Source organism: Arachis stenosperma, chromosome 5 (genome assembly GCF_014773155.1).
Source record: "Arachis stenosperma cultivar V10309 chromosome 5, arast.V10309.gnm1.PFL2, whole genome shotgun sequence".
Lineage (NCBI taxonomy): Eukaryota > Viridiplantae > Streptophyta > Magnoliopsida > Fabales > Fabaceae > Arachis > Arachis stenosperma.
In genome coordinates, this window is record NC_080381.1 from 82,657,296 (window position 1) to 82,674,783 (window position 17,488).

Below are 17,488 nucleotides of genomic sequence, written 5' to 3' on the forward strand. Positions count from 1 at the left end.
TTATCCTGAAGCTCTACATACCATTGCACTTCCTAGATGGAAAAGAGTTGTTCATCCGGAAGGATTTCAGAGATCTCAGTAAGAGGGAGGGACACCCTTTCTACTGGTTCAATTCAGGACAGGTGATCTGCTACTTGGTTCTCTGTCCCTTTTCTGTCTCTTATTTCTATATCAAACTCTTGCAGAAGCAACACCCATCTTATGAGTCTGGGTTTTGAATCCTGCTTTGTGAGTAGATATTTAAGAGTAGCATGGTCAGTGTACACAATCACTTTTGATCCTACTAAATAAGATCTGAACTTGTCAATGGCATAAACCACTGCAAGTAATTCTTTTTCTGTGGTTGTGTAGTTCTTCTGTGCGTCATTTAAAACATGACTGGCATAATAAATGACGTACAGAAGCTTCTCATGCCTTTGTCCCAACACTGCACCAATGGCATGGTCGCTGGCATCACACATTAGTTCAAATGGTAATGTCCAGTCTAGTACATAGATGACTGGTGCTGTGACCAGCTTAGCTTTCAGAGTCTCAAACGCCTACAGACACTCCTTATCAAAGATAAATAGCGTGTCAGCAGCTAACAGATTGCTCAGAGGTTTTGTGATTTTCGAGAAATCCTTAATAAACCTCCTATAGAATCCTGCATGCCCCAAAAAGCTTCTGATTGCCTTAACATTGGCAGGTGGTGGTAATTTTTCAATTACCTCTACCTTAGCTTGATTCACCTCTATTCCCTTGTTCGAAATTTTGTGCCCAAGGACAATTCCTTCAGTCACCATAAAGTGACATTTCTCCCAGTTTAAAACCAGGTTAGTCTCTTGGTACCTCTTTAGAACAAGTGCTAGATGGTCAAGACAGGAGCTAAATGAGTCTCCAAATACTGAAAAGTCATCCATAAAGACTTCTAGAAATTTTTCCACTATATCAGAGAAAATAGAGAGCATGCACCTTTGAAAGGTTGCAGGTGCATTGCACAGACCAAATGGCATCCTTCTATATGCAAATACTCCAGATGGACATGTGAATGCTATTTTCTCTTGATCCTGGGGATCTATTGTAATTTGATTATAACCTGAATATCCATCCAGAAAGCAGTAGTAATCATGATCTGCTAGTCTTTCTAGCATCTGGTCTATGAATGGTAAAGGAAAATGATCCTTTCTGGTAGCTGTATTGAGCCTTCTATAATCAATACACATACGCCACCCTGTAACTGTTCTTGTAGGAACCAGTTCATTCTTTTCATTATGAACCACTGTCATGCCACCTTTCTTAGGGACGACTTGGACAGGGCTTACCCAGGGGCTATCAGAAATAGGATAAATAATTCCAGCCTCTAGTAATTTAGTGACTTCCTTCTACACCACCTCCTTTATGGCTGGATTCAGCCGCCTCTGTGGTTGAACCACTGGCTTAGCGTCATCCTCCAATAGGATCTTGTGCATGCATCTGGCTGGGCTAATGCCCTTAATATCACTGATGGACCACCCAAGAGTTGTCTTGTGTGTCCTCAGCACTTGAATTAGTGCTTCCTCTTCCTGTGGCTCTAAGGTAGAGCTTATGATTACAGGAAAAGTGTCACCTTCTCCCATAAATTCATATTTCAGGGATGTTGGTAATGGTTTGAGCTCAGGTTTAGGAGGTTTCTTCTCTTCCTGAGGGATTTTCAGAGGTTCTATTATTCTCTCTGGTTCCTCCAGATCAGGCTGAACATCTTTAAAGATATCCTCTAGCTCTAATTCGAGACTCGCAGTCATATTGACCTCTTCCACCGGAGAGTCAATAATATCGGTGCTCATGCAGTCGTTTGGGGTGTCTGGATGTTGCACAGCTTTGACAACATTCAACTTAAACTCGTCCTCATTGACTCTCAGGGTTAATTCCCCTTTTTGGACGTCAATAAGGGTTCGTTTAGTTGCTAGGAAAGGTCTTCCTAGAATGAGAGTTGCACTCTTATGCTCCTCCATTTCCAGCACCACAAAGTCAGTGGGAAAGGCAAATGGCCCAACCTTGACAATCATGTCTTCAATCACGCCTGATGGGTATTTAATGGAGCCATCAGCAAGTTGGAGACATATCTGGGTTGGTTTGACTTCTTCAGTCAAACTAAGCTTTCTGATAGTAGATGCAGGTATTAGGTTGATACTTGCCCCAAGATCACATAGAGCTTCCTTGGTACAAGTACCCTCTAATGTGCATGGTATCATAAAGCTTCCAGGATCTTTAATCTTTTCTGGTAAGCTTTTCAGAATGACTGCACTGCATTCTTCAGTGAGGTAAACACTTTCAGTTTCTCTCCAATCCTTCTTATGACTTAAGATCTCTTTCATGAACTTAGCATAAGAGGGTATTTGCTCAAGTGCCTCTGCAAATGGAATCTTTATTTCAAGAGTCCTGAGATAGTCTGCAAAGCGGGAAAATTGCTTATCCTATTCTGCTTGGCGGAGTTTTTTGAGGATAAGGCATTTTGGCTTTGTATTCCTCAACCGTAGTTGCTGCAGGTTTATTTCCTACAGATGTGATTGGAGAAGCCTTTTTAGAGGGGTTGCTATCAGCACTTGTATGTGTCTTATCCCTCACTGGCATTTGAATGCCAGGGTTGCAAGCTGGAGTGGCGTTAGACGCCAACTCCTTACTTGTTTCTGGCGTCTGAACGCCAGACTGGCTTCCTTTGGGCGTTCAACGCCAATTCCTTACTTGTTTTTGGCGTTTGAACGCCAGAACTGAGCATGGGTCGGGCGTTTAACGCCAGCTCTCCACCCCTTTCTGGCGTTTGAGCGCCAGAATTATTCCTCTCCGTGTTCTTACTGTCCTCAGAGGGATTTTGGGTAGCAATTTGTTCATTTCTTGGCTTCCTGCTGCCTTGAAGTGAGGTATTTAATGTCTTCCCACTTCTTAATTGAACTGCTTGGCACTCTTCTGTTATTTGTTTTGATAACTGCTGTTCTGTTAGCTTCAACTGTACTTCCATATTCCTATTAGCCATTCTTGTGTCTTGTAGTATCTCCTTGAATTCGGCTAGCTATTTTGTTAGAAAATCTAATTGCTGATTGAATTCAGTAACTTGTTCTGCAGGACTGAGTTCAGCAGTTACTGTTTTAGCCTCTTCCTTCATGGAAGACTCACTACTTAGGTACAGATGCTGATTTCTGGCAACTGTATCAATGAGCTCTTGAGCCTTTTCAATTGTCTTTCTCATGTGTATAAATCCACTAGCTGAGTGGTCTAGAGAAATCTGAGCTTTCTCTGTAAGCCCATAATAGAAGATGTCTAATTGCACCCACTCTGAAAACATTTTAGAGGGGCATTTTCTTAGCATCTCTCTCTATCTCTCCCAGGCATCATAAAGGGATTCATTATCTCCTTGTTTAAAGCCTTGGATGCTCAGCCTTAGCTGTGTCATCCATTTTGGAGGGAAATATTGATTCAGGAATTTTTCTGACAGCTGTTTTCATGTCCTTATGCTAGCCTTAGGTTGGTTATTTAACCACCTTTTAGCTTGGTCTTTTACAGCAAATGGAAACAGTAATAATCTTTAGACATCCTGATCTACTTCCTTATCATGTACTGTGTCGGCAATTTATAAAAACTGTGCCAGAAACTCTGTAGGTTCTTCCTGTAGAAGACCGGAATAATGGCAACTTTGCTGCACCATGATAATCAGCTGAGGATTCAACTCAAAACTACTGACTCCGATGGAGGGTGTACAGATACTACTCCCATCTGAAGCAGTAGTGGGGTTAGCATACGACCCCAGAGTCCTTCTGGAGTGTTCATTTCCACTTAGGTCCATAATGGAGAAAGGGAGATGACGTGGATTTATTTTATTATATTAAAAAAATATTTTCGAAATAAAATAAAATAAAATAAAATAGAACTAAAATAAAAATAAAAAATAAAAAAATATTTTTTAAAATATTTTATGAAGATTTTCGAAAAAGTGAGGAGAGAGAAAGTGGTTAGGATATTTTTGAAAAAGATATGATTTTTAAAAATCTTAAAAGGATAAGATTTGAAAAAAAAATGAAATTGAAATTTGAATTTTTATAAAAAAATTTCGAAATAATTGCTTAAAATTAGTTAGAAAAGATAATTTTTTGATTTTTTTGAATTTTATTATGAAAGAGAAAAACACACAAAAGACACAAGACTTAAAATTTTTAGATCCAATGCTCCTTGTTTTCGAAAATTTTGGAGGGAAAACTCCAAGGAACACCAAACTTAAAAATTTTAAGATCAAACCACAAAGAAGACTCAAGAACACTTTGAAGACTCACAAGAACAACAAGAACAAAAGAAAGAACACCAAACTTAAAATTTTTAGAAAACCAAAATAAGATTTTCGAAAACTAAAGGAAAATTAACAAGGGAACACCAAACTTAAATTTTGGCACAAGATTTAATCAGAGAAAAATTATTTTTGAAAAATATTTTAAAAAAGAAAACTCAAAGGGGAAATTATTCCCAAGAAAATAGACACATTTAACAAATGCAACGATTGAACAGATAAAAACTATTTTTTTGATGACAAAAACACAAAGGGTACCAAACTTAAAACATGCAACTAGACTCAATGAAAAACTAACAATTAATAAAGAAAAATAATATTTTTGAAGAAAAAAATTTTAAAAAAGGAATAATAAAAGATGCAATTCTAGTGACTCTAAACCAAAAAACAAATTTTTCCTAACCTAAGTAACAATATAAACTGTCAGTTATTCAAACTCGAACAATCCCCGGCAACGGCACCAAAAACTTAGTGCATGAAATTGAAAATCACAATTCTTCACAACTTTGCACAACTAACCAGCAAGTGCACTGGGTCGTCCAAGTAATACCTTACGTGAGTAAGGGTCGATCCCACAGAGATTGTTGGCTTGAAGCAAGCTATGGTTATCTTGTAACTCTTAGTCAGGATATCAATTATAATTATCAGTTGACTTGCAAATGAACAAAGGAGCATGAAAGAAATACTTATTATGCAGTAATGGAGAATATGTTGGAGTTTTGGAGATGCTTTGTCTTCTGAATCTCTGCTTTCTCCTGTCTTCTTCTTCACACACGCAAGGTTCCTCCTATGGCAAGCTATATATTGGTGGATCACCCTTGTCAATGGCTACCATCCGTCCTCTCAATGAAAATGGTCCAAATGCTCTGTCACAGCACAGGTAATCATCTATCGGTTCTCGATCATGTCAGAATAGGATCCATTGATCCTTTTGCGTCTGTCACTACGCCTAACACTCGCTAGTTTGAAGCTCGTCACAGTCATTCAATCCCTGAATCCTACTCGGAATACCACGGACAAGGTTTAGACTTTCCGGATTCTCAAGAATGCTGCCAATGGATTCTAGCTTATACCACGAAGACTCTGATTAAGGAATCCAAGAGATACTCATTCAATCTAATGTAGAACGGAGGTGGTTGTCAAGCACGCGTTCATAGGTTGAGAATGGTGATGAGTGTCACGGATCATCACATTCATCATATTGAAGTGCGAATGAATATCTTAGATAGAAACAAGCGTGTTTGAATAAAAAACAGAAATAATTGCATTAATCCATCGAGACACAGCAGAGCTCCTCACCCCCAACAATGGAGTTTAGAGACTCATGCCATCAAAGAGTACAAAGTTCAGATCTAGAAAATGTCATGAGATACAAAATAAATCTCTAATAGTTGTTTAAATACTAAACTAGTAACCTAGGTTTACAGAAAAAGAGTAAACTGAGATAGATAGTGTAGAAATCCACTTCTGGAGCCCACTTGGTGTGTGCTGGGGCTGAGACTTGAGCTTTTCACGTGCCTAGACTGTTTCTGGAGTTAAACGTCAGGTTGTAACCTGTTTTGGGCGTTTAACTCCAATTTGCAACCTGTTTCTGGTGTTTAACGCTAGAATGGAACATGGAACTGGCGTTAAACGCCAGTTTACATCATTTATCTTCAAGAAAAGTATAGACTATTATATATTGCTGAAAAGCCCTGAATGTCTACTTTCCAACTCAATTGAGAGCGTGCCAATTGGATTCTTGTTGCTCCAAAAAAATCCATTCCGAGTGCAGGGAGGTCAGAATCCAACAGCATCAGCAGTCCTTTTTCAGCCTGAATCAGATTTTTGCTCAGATCCCTCAATTTCAGCCAGAAAATACTTGAAATCACAGAAAAATACACAAACTCATAGTAAAGTCCAGAAATATGAATTTTGCATGAAAACTAATAAAAACATACTAAAAAGTAGCTAGAACCTAGTAAAAACTACCTAAAAACAATGCCAAAAAGCGTATAAATTATCCGCTCATCAGTTATCCTGGAAAGATATCCAAGAAGCCTTCTTCTTGGCCGCTCCAGGCTTTGTCAACACGAACAAATATAGATACAAAAGAGGGAAGGTCGGACACCCAGCTCTTGACACAACAGCTGAAAATTTTTCATGAAAGCCCAGGAGTTGGGATGAAGCTGAGTAGGGGCAAGCTTACAGTTCCAAAGAATCTCATTCTCAAACTCGGTAAACGGGATGGTATTACCTAACTTGGTGAAAAAACAGTCATAGGAGTAGAAGAATGGATGCTCTGTCCGACTTAACGGGAGAAAGCTGACTGACGAGAAGACTTTTGCGTGGTCTAGAATTCCGAATAAATTCCCGTTGCAAGTATAGCTTCTAAACCAACAAAAATCCTTCGTGCAAACATTTTCGTTGTCACAAGTAACAAACCCCTTTAAAATTGATAACCGAGTATTTAAACCTCGGGTCGTCTTCTCAAGGAATTGCAGGGAGGTATGTTCTTATTATTGGTTATGAAAAGGTGTGTTTTGGGGTTTTGGATTAAGGTAAAAGGTTAGTTGAATGACAAGTAAAATAAAATAATAATAACTGTAAAATAAACCTTTGGCAAGGTATAAGAACTGGAAGTCCTATCCTAGTTATCCTTATTAATTGTGATGAGAATTGGATTTTTCTCCCACTTTGTTAACCTCTAACTATGAAGGTAAGTTAAGTGGATGAATTAATTTTGATTCCTCAGGTCCTAGTCTTTCCTTGGGAAAAGTCAGAGTTATTGGAACTTGAATTAATGAAATGAAGAAATCCAATTTTCAATCAACAATGAGTTTGATAACTCAAGAGTCACCAATTATTTAACCAAAGCCAAAACGGAAAAATATCTAAATTAAATAAAAAGCATTCATAAATAAAACAATCATAAACTAAAATATCTCAAATAACATTAATTAAGAAAATCAATCTAAACATGGAACATTGAAAATAAATAAATACAAAGAACATTGAACCTGTGATTGAGAGTTACTCCTAAAACTAAGAGAATTCCTAAATCCTAAATCCTAAAGAGAGAGAGGAGAGAACCTCTCTCAAAACTAGATCTAAATCATGGAAAGTGACTAAAAATGCCGAGCTCTCCGAATGGATGCATTCTCACACCTCATAACCTCTGGTCTATGCCTTCTGGACTTGGATTTGGGCCAAAAAGGGCTTCAGAATCCGCTATGAGCGTTTTCTGCAATTTCTGGTGCGTGGCCTTTGTCACGCGTCCGTGTGGGTCACGCGGTCGCATCGACTGGAGTTTTCTTTGTCGCGTGGTCGCGTCACTCATGCGGCCGCGTCATAGGTGTTCTTCTTTAGGCGCACGGTCGCGTCAGTCATGCGGCCGCGTCACTGCTTCTTCGCTCTTGGCACGCGGTCGCGTCGTCCATGCGGTCGCGTGGATGCCAGTTTCTCCAAAAACTCTGTTTTACGCTTTCCTTCCATTTTTGTATGTTCCCTTTTCCATCCTTTAAGTCATTCCTGCCTTAGAAGATCTGAAACTACTCAACACACTAATCATGGCATCGAATGGAAATAAAGGTAATTAAAATAATTAATTCTAAAGCATAGGAAACATGTTTTTCACATACATCACATAATAAGGAAGGGAAAGTAAAACCATGCAATTAATATGAATAAATGGGTGAAGGATTGAATAAATCACTCAAATTAAGCACAAAATATATCATAAAATATGGGTTTATCAACCTCCCCACACTTAAGTAATAGCATGTCCTCATGCTATGTCCAAGGTAAAAAGTAAGGTTGAAGTGGTTGAATGCCATGCAATGCAATTCTAATCTAAATGCAATTAACTAAATGCATGATGCAATTCTAATTTTCTTCACTCATATATAAAGCTTACATGTAGTTAAATCAATTCACATTCTCAAGGAATCATATATATATAGCCAACCTTAGATAATAATAAAGCACTTTTACAATTGAGATGGGGGAGGGAAAAAAAAGTTGCGTGCGACGCGACTGCATCGATCATGCGATCGCGTCAGTTGCGACAAAACACCTTCCAAGCGTCCGCGTCATCCACGCGGTCGCGTGACAGGGGGGTTATAATTCAAATCCACGCGATCGCGTGATGCACGCGGTCGCGTGGTTGGGGTGAAATGGGGTTGACGCGATCTCTTGGATTCCACGATCGCGTGGAACGGATAGAAGAGGGGGTGACGCGATTGCATGAGGCATGCGATCGCGTCGCTTGAAATTGTGCTAAACGCACGATTCTAGCGTCGTGTCAGTGCAACTCTCTGTCTCCTTTTGGGGTGGTGTGCAATCCGCGCGACGCGATCGCGTCGCTCACGCTGTCGCGTGGGATTAGTGTATGTGCATGTGACGCGATCGCGTCAGGGATGGGATCGCGTCGGTCTTTTGTGCGAAACGCACAATGGCCGCATGATTCAAGCCCAACTTTCTGGGCGTTGGATCTTTACACCGATTTCCAAGTCACGCGACCGCGTGGATGATGCGGACGCTTGGAAGGTGTTCTGTCGCAACTGACGCGATCGCATGATCAATGCGGTCGCGTCGCACGCAACTTTTTTTTTATGCAGAATAAGATGCAAATGCAGATGCCATGAATGTTATGCAAAATTTCAGGTTCAATCAAAACTCAAGAACAAACAAAATAGACTAAAGTGAAAACTGAAAAAGGGACGATCATACCATGGTGGGTTGTCTCCCACCTAGCACTTTTAGTTAAAGTCCTTAAGTTGGACATTGGATGAGCTTCCTGCTATGGTGGCTTATGTTTGAATTCGTCCAGAAATCTCCACCAGTGTTTGGAATGCCAGCATCCTCCGGGGTCCCAAACAAAGTACGTAAAGCCCTTGTGTGAGTTCAAACAGGCTTGTAGGCTCCCGGAGTATTGAATGTCAGAATAGACTCCAGGATCCCAAACTTTTCTTCTACACCCGTCTTTGTCTAGATCTGCATTTTTCCAGCCGGGTGAAAGGTGATCTGAATTCTCACTGCAGTGACCAAACAGCTTCCTAGACCCATTCAGTTGAGCTTTACACCAACCTTTGCGTTTAAACTTAAAGCTTCCAACCATGATGAACCTTGCAGGACAATTCTTACCACTGACCATCTTCCTCTTACTCTTAATGCTACAAAGAGCTCTAAGTTGACCATCCGTCTCCAATAGCCCATATTCAAGTGGAATTAGAAAGCTAAGGGATATGAATTTTACCCACTTGAATCTTGTGAAGGATGATGGCAACTTAGGGGGAGGGGTCTCCAATAACTTTGGCAATGTGATTTCAAGCTCCACTCCCTTGTACTCTTTGACAACTTCCACCTCTTTGCAAGCTTCTTCAATTTTAACCTCTTCCTCTTGGTAGCTTTCTTCCAATTCAATCTCTTCTTCATTACTTACCAAGGGCATGGGAGGCTGTGCTTCTTCTTCTTTAATCTCCATCTCTTGATCGACCTCTTTCAAGTCCTTAATCATGATATGCCTTGGAGGTTGTACACCCTCCTCAGCATCAAATGCAACCATCTTGGAAGGAGGCTCTCTGTCTTGACTTTCCCATGGAGGTTCAGCATCTCCTAAGTCTTCAACCACTTCTTCCTCTGCAACTATTATGGCTTCCTCCACTTGTTCCAATACAACACCATGTTCCTCATTGTCCACCGAAGTTTCTAGTGTCTTCTTCATGCTTTGCTCTTCTTTTGATTTCCCCCATGTAACCATGGGAGTTCTTTGAGTGCTCAGATATTGGGAAGCTATTATATTTACTAACTCGCCTAAGGCGGCCGCGAAATTCAGCACACTCTTATTCATCCTTTCTTGCCTTTGAAGAATAACACGAAGTCTGTCATCCATTGGAGGTTGGGGTGGATATGAAGATTCATTGGTTAGGAGAGAGGGTTCATAATAGGAAGGTGGTTCATCTTGATAATGATATGGAGATGGTGAATATTGAGGTGGTGGTTCATGAGAGTAGTTGTGTTGGAAAGGTGGTGGTTCTGTGTATGGTTCATTTGGCTCATAAGGTGGTTGGTATGGTGGATGAGGGATAGGGTTATATGGAGATGAATGGTGGAAAGGGGCTTGTGAGTATGGTGGTCCAAAGTTATATTGAGAAAAGGGTTCATAGGCATACGGTGGTGGTTGTTGATAGTCCATTGGAGGTGGTTGTTGCCATGAGGGTTGATCAAATCCTTGTGGCTCCTCGCATCTTTGATTGTTCCAACCTTGATGCCTGTTCTCATTGTAATTTCCTCTTCCTGCATTATAATTGTAACCAGACTCATAGCCAAAGGGGTGAGAGTTCATGGTAGTAGGAGAAAATAAAAATAAAAACTAACAAAAAGAAAATATTTTGAAAAAGAGATGATTTTTGAAAAATTTTTAGACAAAAGTTTTAAAATAAAATCTAAAAATTTTTTTTTTAGAAAAATATTTACAATAACCAATAATAAGGCACACGTTTGCAATTCCCCAGCAACGGTGCCACTTTGACGAGAAGACTTTTGCGTGGTCTATAATTCAGAATAAATTCTCGTTGCAAGTATAGCTTCTAAACCAACAAAAATCCCTTCGTGCAAATGTTTTGGTTGTCACAAGTAACAAACCCCTTTAAAATTGATAACCGAGTATTTAAACCTCGGGTCGTCTTCTCAAGGAATTGCAGGGAGGTATGTTTTTATTATTGGTTATGAAAAAGTGTGTTTTGAGGTTTTGGATTAAGGTAAAAGGTTAGTTGAATGACAAGTAAAATAAAATAATAATAACTGTAAAATAAACCTTTGGCAAGGTATAAGAACTGGAAGTCCTATCCTAGTTATCCTTATTAATTGTGATGAGAATTGGATTTTTCTCCCACTTTGTTAACCTCTAACTATGAAGGTAAGTTAAGTGGATGAATTAATTTTGATTCCTCAGGTCCTAGTCTTTCCTTGGGAAAAGTCAGAGTTATTGGAACTTGAATTAATGAAATGAAGAAATCCAATTTTCAATCAACAATGAGTTTGATAACTCAAGAGTCACCAATTATTTAACCAAAGCCAAAATGGGAAAATATCTAAATTAAATAAAAAGCATTCATAAATAAAACAATCATAAACTGAAATATCTCAAATAACATTAATTAAGAAAATCAATCTAAACATGGAACATTGAAAATAAATAAATACAAAGAACATTGAACCTGGGATCGAGAGTTACTCCTAAGACTAAGAGAAGTCCTAAATCCTAAAGAGAGAGAGGAGAGAACCTCTCTCAAAACTAGATCTAAATCATGGAAAGTGACTAAAAATGCCGAGCTCTCCGAATGGATGCATTCCTACACCTCATAACCTCTGGTCTATGCCTTCTGGACTTGGATTTAGGCCAAAAAAGGCTTCAGAATCCGCTATGAGCGTTTTCTACAATTTCTGGTGCGTGGCCTCTGTCACGCGTCCGCGTGGGTCACGTAGTCGCGTCGATTGGAGTTTTCTTTGTCGTGCGGTTGCGTCAGTCATGCGGCCGCATCATAGGTGTTCTTCTTTAGGCGCGCGGTCGCGTCAGTCATGCGGCCGCGTCACTGCTTCTTCGCTCTTGGCACGCGGTCGCGTCGTCCATACAGTCGCGTGGATGCCAGTTTCTCCAAAAACTCCGTTTTACGCTTTCCTTCCATTTTTGTATGTTCCCTTTTCCATCCTTTAAGTCATTCCTGCCTTAGAAGATCTGAAACTACTCAACACACTAATCATGGCATCGAATGGAAATAAAGGTAATTAAAATAATTAATTCTAAAGCATAGGAAACATGTTTTTCACATACATCACATAATAAGGAAGGGAAAGTAAAACCATGCAATTAATATGAATAAGTGGGTGAAGGATTGAATAAATCACTCAGATTAAGCACAAAATATATCATAAAATATGGGTTTATCATTGACCCTCTCCTCAGGATCGGGAGCCACTAGCTCATAAACTTTCTTATCCCCCCTATTCCCACAAATCCTATGAAACCTCTTAAACTTCTCATAGTACTCCCGATCTGCTATAGTCACACAACCCAACACTACAGAATCTAGCCAATCAGCCATACTAGGAGAACCTTTGTAGACATGTCGACAAGATTTTTATGAGACATAGACACTATACCTACAGCAAGAAAAATGAAAGGCGTCACCACCAGTAACTCGGTCAAAAAAGCGAAAAACAAAAGAAAAGGCCAAAAAAGCGAAAAACAAAAGAAAAGGCCAACAAGCAACAACAAGACAGTAAAGGGCACCCCAATTTCATGAAACGACTAATGATGCGACCTAGAGGCACCCTTTGGAGGCAGTACAAACACAGACAGAAGCGTAAACTCAAAAGATCAAAAAGATAAAAAAAACCCACAAAAGCTAATCATCTGGCAGCAAAAAGATCAAAGCTTTACCAAAAATTTCGAAAGTAAAAAGTAAACATGCTACATTTCCAAAAGGTAAAAACAGAAACGAAGGAGAATCCTATCACAAAAGGCCAGATCACTGATGAGCGGATAATTTGTACGCTTTTTGGCATTGTTTTTAGTATGTTTTTAGTATGATTTGGTTAGTTCTTAGTATATTTTTATTATTTTTTAGCTAAAATTCACTTTTCTAGTCTTTACTATGAGTTTGTGTGTTTTTCTGTGATTTCAGGTATTTTCTGGCTGAAATTGAGGGACCTGAGCAAAAATCTGATTCAGAGACTGAAAAGGACTGTAGATGCTGTTGGATTCTGACCTCCCTGCACTCGAAGTGGATTTTCTGGAGCTACAGAAGCCCAATTGGTGCGCTCTCAACGGCGTTGAAAAGTAGACATCCTGGGCTTTCCAGCAATATATGATAATCCATACTTTGCCCAAGATTTGATGGCCCAAACCGGCGTTTAAAGTCACCTTCAGAATTCCCAGCGTTAAACGCCGGAACTGGCACCAAAGTGGGAGTTAAACGCCCAAACTGGCACAAAAGCTGGCGTTTAACTCCAAGAAGAGTCTCTACACGAAAATGCTTCAATGCTCAGCCCAAGCACACACCAAGTGGGCCCGAAAGTGGATTATTATGTCATTTACTCATCTTTGTAATTCTTAAGCTACTAGTTCCCTATAAATAGGACCTTTTGCTATTGTATTTGATGTCTTGGAATCTTGGTAGCTATCTTTAGTATTATGCTATCTTAGATCATGGAGGCTGGCCTCACGGCCATGCCTAGACCTTGTTCTTATGTATTTTCAACGGTGGAGTTTCTACACACCATAGATTAAGGTGTGGAGCTCTGCTGTACCTCGAGTATTAATGCAATTACTATTGTTCTTCTATTCAATTCCGCTTGTTCTTGTTCCAAGATATCACTTGTTCTTCAAATTGATGAATGTGATGATCCGTGACACTCATCATCATTCTCACCTATGAACGTGTGACTGACAACCACCTCCGTTCTACCTTAGATTGGGTGAATATCTCTTGGATTCCTGATACACGATGCATGGTTGATCGCCTGACAACCGAGCGCTCGCCTGACAACCGAGCCAGCCATTCCGTGAGATCAGAGTCTTCGTGGTATAGGCTAGAACTGATGGCGGCATTCAAGAGAATCCGGAAGGTCTAACCTTGTCTGTGGTATTCTGAGTAGGATTCAATGATTGAATGACTGTGACGTGCTTCAAACTCGCGATTGTGGGGCGTTAGTGACAGACGCAAAAGAATCACTGGATTCTATTCCGACATGATCGAGAACCGACAGCTGGATAGCCGTGCCGTGACAGGGTGCGTTGAACATTTCTACTGAGAGGATGGGAGGTAGCCACTGACAACGGTGAAACCCTTGCATAAGCTTGCCATGGAAAGGAGTAAGAAGGATTGGATGAAGACAGTAGGAATGCAGAGAGACGGAAGGGACAAAGCATCTCCATTCGCTTATCTGAAGTTCTCACCAATGAATTGCATAAGTATCTCTATCTTTATCTTTATGTTTTATTCATCATCTATGCCCATTTGAGTCTGCCTGACTGAGATTTACAAGGTGACCATAGCTCGCTTCATACCAACAATCTCTGTGGGATCGACCCTTACTCGCGTAAGGTTTATTACTTAGACGACCCAGTACACTTGCTGGTTAGTTGTGCGAAGTTGTGATAAAGAGTTGAGATTGCAATTGTGCGTACCATGTTGATGGCGCCATTGATGATCACAATTTCGTGCACCAATCACCATCAAACAGAGAGCACAAAATGAAGCGCCAAAAGAGGAATGAAGCCTAAAATTAATGAGCCCTAAAGACGCTCGCAAATACCCAAAAGGGCTGTTGCACTTGGGGAACTAGCGCGGCATTTAAAGCTGACACTTTGCATCTTAAAGAAGCCACTCAAAAGGCATAAAACTTGCCTGAGGAAAGAAAAAACGACCAACCTACTCAGGACAGTGGTATCCGACCTAAAGGTTGCTTGAGCACGACCTGTCCAAAGGATCGAAGCTCAAGCAGGGGCACTGTTCATACCCTAATCTGAGCTTTGTGGTCGAGACGGCAGAAGACAGGAAGACCGACTTCATAAGGAGGTCCCTCACCCCGACCTCTTCTTAAATATAGCTCAGAGTAGCACCTAAAGGCCCAAAAAGGAGCCAGAAAGGCCCAAAGAGGCCTGGCACAGCAAAGGCCACCGCCCACCAGAAGGCGGTTACCAAAGATATGATCGTAAAGATATAAGATAAGATAAGGATCTTCTCCTCAAAGATGTTCCCCAAAAATACAACTATAAATACACTGGAGCCCCTAGGTATAACTCATATTCCAATTCTACTAAAAACCTGCCTAAAGCCCTTGCTAACTTAAGCATCGGAGTCTCTTGCAGGTACCCCCACCCAACCCCATGAGGAGTTTGGAAAAGGCAGCACCTCAAGATTTGAAGGTCAAAAACCAATACTCAGAGAAGACCCGGATCTCACATCTGGCCCGAACTCAACATTTTAGGTAACTCCTCAGAACAGATAGGATTCTCCACTTTCAAGTATGGACAACTGACGGTTCATCTTGTTGCTTAGATTAGGTATTTTTCAGAGTTCTTAAGAATGAATTCTAGTGTTTCAAGGTGATGTTCTTATCATCACCAAAGCTGATTGATTATCATCAATTTAGCTCTTGAATTCAATGTCCTGCTGAAGCTTGGCTATTCATGTCTAATTCCTTTAGACTGAAGCTTTAGACTAACATTGCATGATTCCTGGAATTCTCATTAAGAATTTTGATACCTTTATTTTCTTTTTCCACTTAATTTTCGAAAAAAATCCAAAAAAAAAATTACAAAATCATAAAAACTAAAAATATTTTATGTTTCTTGTTTGAGTCTAGTGTCTTATTTTAAGTTTGGTGTCTTGCATGCATTGTTTATTTGATCTTGGTTCTATTTTCAAGTCAATAATACAGAGAACTGAAGATTCAGTACATGCAACAGAGGAATTATACAGAAAAAGTTGGGCGTTCAAAACGCCCAGTGAAGAAGGCAGACTGGCGTTTAAACGCCAGCCAGGGTACCTGGTAGGGCGTTTAACGCCCAAAAAGGTGGTGCATTGGGCGTTAAACGCCAGAATGTGCACCATTCTGGGCGTTTAACGCCAGGATGGCACAAGAAGGAGGATTTTGTTTTCAAATCAATTTTTTTCCAAGTTTTCAAAATTTTTCAAAATCAAATCTTTTTTTTTTCAATCAAATCTTTTTCAAAATCAATTTCTTTCCTTTTTGAAAGATACTTGCTAACAATTAATGATTTGATTCAACATTTCAAGTATGTTACCTTTTCTGTTGAGGAAGGTTTAATGTTTGAATCATATCTTTTCTTGTTAGGCAAGTCATTAATTTTTAAAATCAAATCTTTTTAAAATTGTTTTCAAATCATATCATTTCAATCATATCTTTTTAAAAGCATAACTTTTCAATCAAATCTTTTTAATCACATCTTTTTCAAAATAGTTTTCAATCATATCTTTTTATATTCTAGTTTCAAAATCTTTTTCAAAAATTACTTGATTTCTTTCCCACTCTTGGTTTTCGAAAATCAATTAAAGTTTTTCAAAATGTTTTTAAAATCTTTTTAATTTAATTTTCGAAATTTCTTCCCCTTTTCTCGCATCCTTCTATTTATGGAGTACCACTCCTCCTCAATGCACAATTCGAACTCTATCTGACTAAGTTCGAATTCTTCTACCTCTTCCTTCTAATTTTCTTTTTCTCTGACACCTCAAGGAATCTCTATACTGTGACATAGAGGATTCCATATTTTCTTGTTCTATTCTCTTTCATATGAGCAGGAACAAAGACAAAGGCATTCTTGTTGAAGCTGACCCTGAACCTGAAAGGACCTTGAAGCGAAAGCTAAGAGAAGCTAAGGCACAACTCTCTGTAGAGGACCTAACAGAAATCTTCAAAGAAGAAGAACCCATGGCAGCCGAAAACAACAACAATGCCAACAATGCAAGGAAGGTGCTGGGTGACTTTACTGCACCTACTCCCGACTTCTATGGGAGAAGCATCTCTATCCCTGCCATTGGAGCAAACAACTTTGAGCTTAAGCTTCAATTAGTTTCTCTAATGCAACAGAATTGCAAGTTCCATGGACTTCCATTGGAAGATCCTCATCAGTTCTTAGCTGAATTCTTGCAAATCTGTGACACTGTCAAGACTAATGGGGTTGACCCTGAGGTCTACAGACTTATGCTATTCCCTTTTGCTGTAAGAGACAGAGCTAGGATATGGTTGGACTCACAACTTAAAGAAAGCCTGAACTCTTGGGAAAAGCTAGTCAATGCCTTCTTGGCAAAGTTCTTTCCACCTCAAAAATTGAGTAAGCTTAGAGTGGAAGTCCAAACCTTCAGACAAAAGGAAGGAGAATCCCTCTATGAAGCTTGGGAAAGATACAAACAATTGATCAGAAAATGTCCTTCTGACATGCTTTCTGAATGGAGCATCATAGGTATTTTCTATGATGGTCTCTCTGAACTATCCAAGATGTCTTTGGATAGCTCTGCTGGAGGATCTCTTCATTTGAAGAAGATGCCTGCAGAAGCTCAAGAGCTAATCGAAATGGTTGCAAATAACCAATTCATGTACACTTCTGAAAGGAATCCTGTGAACAATGGGACAAATCAGAATAAAAGAGTTCTTGAGATTGATACTCTGAATGCCATATTGGCTCAGAAC

General features: G+C 39.7%; 1 non-coding gene across 1 annotated transcript; it reads right to left on the reverse strand.

Moving 5' to 3' along the window:
• Nucleotides 1-17,134: 17,134 nt before the first annotated feature.
• LOC130984350 (small nucleolar RNA R71) lies at nt 17,135-17,242 on the reverse strand. Its single transcript, XR_009088291.1, has one exon. It is a non-coding gene; the product is annotated as a small nucleolar RNA R71 (small nucleolar RNA).
• Between the last annotated feature and the right edge of the window lie 246 nt (nt 17,243-17,488).